The sequence below is a fragment of the Oryza glaberrima genome, chromosome 12 (assembly GCF_000147395.1).
Source record: "Oryza glaberrima chromosome 12, OglaRS2, whole genome shotgun sequence".
Lineage (NCBI taxonomy): Eukaryota > Viridiplantae > Streptophyta > Magnoliopsida > Poales > Poaceae > Oryza > Oryza glaberrima.
In genome coordinates this window covers 17,724,413-17,729,567 of record NC_068337.1, presented here as the reverse complement: position 1 = coordinate 17,729,567, position 5,155 = coordinate 17,724,413, and the positions used below count along the sequence as shown (strand labels likewise).

The following is a 5,155-nucleotide window of genomic DNA, read 5'->3' as shown; positions in this document are numbered from 1 at the left end:
GTCGTTGCAACTCGGGCTATAGGACTGCTTCGGGATGCATGGATGACAATTCGCTGAGGAACAAGCTTCAGATTGTTCGATGTTGCATGGATTGACGCGCTGGCGGCCATGTTTCTCAGTTTCGGGCACTTGTTGGCGAAATGACCGAGGTCGAGCTGGCAGTGCATGGCAAGGTGGCTAACTTTGGCTTCGACACATTTTTAGCTTGTTGGGCAGAGTTTGGGTGGTGCAAGCTCTCCTACATCTCCCAAACCAATCCCTAGTGGCTGTCAAATAGTCCATCTAGATGTTCCCTAGGAGAAATGAGAGGTATGGTGAGAATTTGAGGTGTATGTTGAGTTTTGGAGCTCTCTCTCTCTTACTCTTTTGTTAAATAATAGATAGACTAAATGGATGTTTACCCAAGATATTATGTTGGCATGAGAATGACAAGTAGGTCCATGTAGATGCTTCCTAGAAGAATTACAGAGGTAGGGTATGAATTTGAGTGTATATAGATTCTATCTCCCTCTCTTTCTTTATTCCTTTGCATAAATTAAAAGTATGATATAATTGGATGAACTTGTGTGGTTGGTATGTATGTGGATGACAACACTGGTGGAGAAACAATCTTTCGTCGGTCGGCCGAATTCCACAATAGTCCCGGATGCAATAAAAACAGGGGCTAAAGATGATCTTTAGTCCCGGTTAAAAAGGGTAACGGGCATATTTGATCTTTAGTCCCACCAACCGGGACTAAAGATCATCTTTAGTCCCGGTTCAAATGCTGTCAGGGCCTGTCAGGCCCCCCGGGATCTTAGATCGTAACTTTAGTCCCGGTTGGTAATACCAAACGGGACTAAAGATCTCGGGGATCTTTAGCCCCGGTTCGTAACACCAACCGGGACTAAAGTCCCACCCCTATATATATGTCTTCTTCCTCCTCTAGCTGCCCGAGCAAGCTTCAAAATTTCTTCAAAAAAGAGGGGAGGTCATGCCAAAATTTCTAGTGAATTTATTTTGGTGATTACATACAAATCGGAGGTGCCTAAAAGATTTGCAACTTCATCCTCCAATGTTTTTTTTGTCATATTACATTTGCAGCTATGTTTTGCACACTTTTTTGTCTCCAAAATTTAGTTGTAAGTTGATGAGGGAGAAAATTTGTGTGGGGGAAGAAAGAATATATAGAAATTTAGTTGATTTGCTAAAGAAGGTTTTCTAAAATAGTTGAGAAGGAAAACTATAGTGAAAGTTAAACTTGAATACTAGAAAACAAACTAAAATGAAAATTAAAAGAAGTAAAACACATTAAAATTAGTTTAAAACTTTAGAAATAGTAAATAAGAATTATTTGGTGTAATATTTTATGATTTTTGTATGAATAAAGATATGTCATTATTGTATGAGTGTTGAAACAGTTTGTAATTATCTTATAATTATTGTATGACTGTCATTATTGTAAGAATAATTATTTTTGTACGATTTTTTTTCGACTCATGTAGATGGATCGGCAATGGATGTACGCTGACCGGTGGTCCAAAGAGTTTATTGACGGCGTGCACTATTTTTTGAGAGTGGCCGAAGCTAACAGGCAAAGGGGTTTTATTTGTTGTCCATGCAATAAGTGTAACAATCAGAAGGAGTATTCTGCATCCAGGACTATTCATTTCCACTTGTTTGAGTCGGGGTTCATGCCAAGCTATAATTGTTGGACATCCCATGGAGAGCAAGGTGTTGAAATCTAAGAAGATGAAGTGGAAGACGACAATATTCCGGACTTTGCTCAGTACGTTGGATTTGAAGGAAATCAAACGGGCGAGGAGGAAAGGGATGCTGATGGTAACGATGTTGCGGATGATCTTGGTCAGATGTTGCAGGTCGCCAAGGAGGACTGCGAAAGTGAAAAGGGAGCCCATAAATTGGACAAGATGCTAGAGGACCACAGAACTTCGTTGTACCCAGGTTGCGAGCAGGGGCACAAAAAGTTGGATACCACTCTGGAGTTCTTGCAATGGAAGGCAAAAAATGGGGTTAGTGACAAGGCATTTGGCGATTTATTGAAACTCGTCAAGAACATTCTTCCGGAGGGAAACAAATTGCCCAAGACAACGTATGAGGCTAAGAAGATAGTCTGCCCGCTAGGACTGGAAGTTCAGAAGATTCACGCATGTCCGAATGATTGTATCCTATATCGCGGTGAGGAGTATGAGAACCTAGAAGCATGCCCTGTTTGCAAAGCACAACGATACAAGATTAGACGAGACAATCCAGGAGAAGTTGACGGGCAGCTAACAAAGAAGAGAATTCCTGCTAAGGTGATGTGGTATTTCCCTATAATACCACGGATAAGGCGTTTGTTCAGGAACAAGGGGAATGCTAGAATGATGCGATGGCACGCTGAAGAGCGTCAACAGGATGGGATGCTGAGACACCCCGCCGATGGTTCGCAGTGGCGAAATATAGACAGAAAATTTAAAGAATTTGGAAAGGACGCACGAAATATACGGTTTGGTTTGAGTACGGATGGCATGAATCCTTTTGGAGAGATGAGCAGCGGCCATAGCACTTGGCCCGTTACGATGTGTATCTACAACCTCCTCCCCTGGCTATGCATGAAGAGGAAGTACATAATGATGCCGATTATTATTCAAGGCCCCAAGCAACCTGGTAACGACATCGATGTGTACCTAAGACCACTGGTCGAAGATCTTAAGCTGTTGTGGAAGAAGGAAGGTGTCCCCGTGTGGGACGAGGACAAACAGGAGGAGTTTAACATACGAGCGCTGCTGTTCGTAACCATCAACGATTGGCCTGTACTTAGCAACCTATCCGGATAGTCCAACAAGGGGTACAAGGCTTGCACTCACTGTATGGATGAAACAGAAAGTACGTATCTTAAGCACTGTAGGAAGGTTGTATACATGGGTCATCGTCGATTCCTTGCAGCAAACCACCCAGTACGGAAGAAAGGCAAGCACTTCGAACATAAGGCTGATCACCGTACGAAGCCTAAACATCGCAATGGGAAAACAGTGTTTGCTATGGTTAAAGATCTAAAAATAGTGTTCGGAAATGGGCTTGGAAGCCAGCCTATAGAGAGCGAAGATGGTCACGCGGCGATGTGGAAAAAGAACTCTATATTTTGGGAGTTACCCTATTTTGAATTCTTGGACGTACGCCACACAATCGACGTGATGCACCTCACTAAGAACCTTTGCGTAAACCTTCTTGGCTTCCTAGGTGTATACGGAAAGTCGAAAGATACACTGGAAGCACGTAATGATCTGAAGCATATGGAACAACGCGGCGACCTTCACCCGGAACCAAAGGAGAAATGCAGCCATTACTTGAGTCCAGCCAGCTACACTCTTAGCAAGGCAGAGAAGGAAAGTATGTTTGAATGCTTGGAGAGCATAAATGTACCGTCTGGATACTCCACGAATATCAAGCGAATAATAAGCACGAAGGAGAAGAAGTTCACAAACCTAAAGTCTCATGACTGTCACGTGTTGATGACACAACTGCTACCAGTTGTAATAAGGGGTATCCTTCCAGACAATGTCCAGGCAACAATAACAAAGCTATGTGCATTCATGAACGCAATTTCGCAGAAGGTCATCGATCCGGATAGATTAGAAGCCCTTCAGAATGATGTGGTGCAATGTCTCGTCAGTTTTGTGTTGATATTTCCACCTTCATTTTTCAATATAATGACGCATCTGCTTTGTCACCTTGTGAAAGAGATCAGTATTCTCGGGCCTGTGTACCTACACAACATGTTTCCTTTCGAGAGGTACATAGGCGTTCTGAAGAAGTATGTTCGTAACCGTGCTCGTCCAGAGGCAAGCATCACCAAGGGTTTTGGAACAGAGGAGGTCATCGAATTTTGCGTAGAATTTATCGAAGATCTTCGCCCAATCGGGGTACCTGAATCACGCCATGAAGGGAGACTACGGGGAAAGGGAACTCTCGGAAGGAAAGGAATAATGACGGTGGACAACAATTTATTCCGTAAAGCCCATTTCACAGTTCTGCAACAATCTTCATTGGTAGCTCCTTACATCGAGGAGCACTTAGCTCTAGTTCGCGCCAGGAACATCGGTAAGTCCGATGCATGGATTACACGGCATCACATTGATACTTTCCCCGCGTGGATACGACAACATCTCATGGGTAACGAGTCGATCAACCAACAACTTGCCTTCCTGGCGAGGGGACCGTCTGGGTCGATCGCGACATTCCAGGGATATGAGATCAACGGGTACACATTCTACACGAGAGCCCAAGACATGAAGAGCACGAACCAAAACAGCGCTGTTCGTGTCGATGCCATGGGACACGATGGAACAACTGGCACGTATTACGGTGCCATCGAGGACATATGGGAACTTGACTATGGTCCTCTCAAGGTCCCACTGTTCCGGTGCCAATGGGTTAGGTTGACTGGTGGAGGCGTAATGATTGATGACAGTGGGATGACAACGGTTGACCTTAACAAGGTTGGATACTTGGACGAACCTTTTGTCCTTGCCAATGATGTAACGCAAGTCTTTTTCGTGAAGGACATGTGTAGCAAAGGAAAGAAGGGCAAAGGGCCTGACGAGGCTAAGCGTCACGTGGTTCTCCCAGGCAAAAGAAAAATCGTCGGAGTTGAGGACAAGACTGACGAGGATTACGATCAGTTGGATGGACAACCCCTTTTCATGGTGACGATTGACCCTAGCATCCTCCTATCAAATGAAGACACCCCTTACTCACGTAGCGATCACAATGAGGGAATAATAGTGAGGAGAAAGTACGTGCGGTCAACCGTCACCGCCGATGTATTGCCGTAATTATTGTGTACATGATGTAAACTATTTGAGTGTATTGATTATCCATATAAATCAATTGATGTATGCCATATGTTAATTACGCACGATTATTAGAAGTTTTAACAAGTTTAAATCATGTATATGCTAGTTATATGCGATACTTACAATTTTTAAAAGTTTTAAATCACGCAGGTGGCAATTTCATATGTTAATTAGAGTTTTAACATTTAATTTACTATCAATCATATGCTAATTATAATTGACTAGAGAATTTTTAAAAGTCTAAAATCATGCATGTGGCATTTACGTATGTTAATTAGAGTTTTTCACAATTTAATTTACTATGATTCATATGCTAA

General features: G+C 42.9%; 1 pseudogene; it reads left to right on the top strand.

Annotated features, from left to right (window-relative positions):
* Positions 1-1,499: 1,499 nt before the first annotated feature.
* On the top strand, positions 1,500-4,796 carry LOC127756765 (uncharacterized; annotated as a pseudogene).
* Positions 4,797-5,155: the final 359 nt, after the last annotated feature.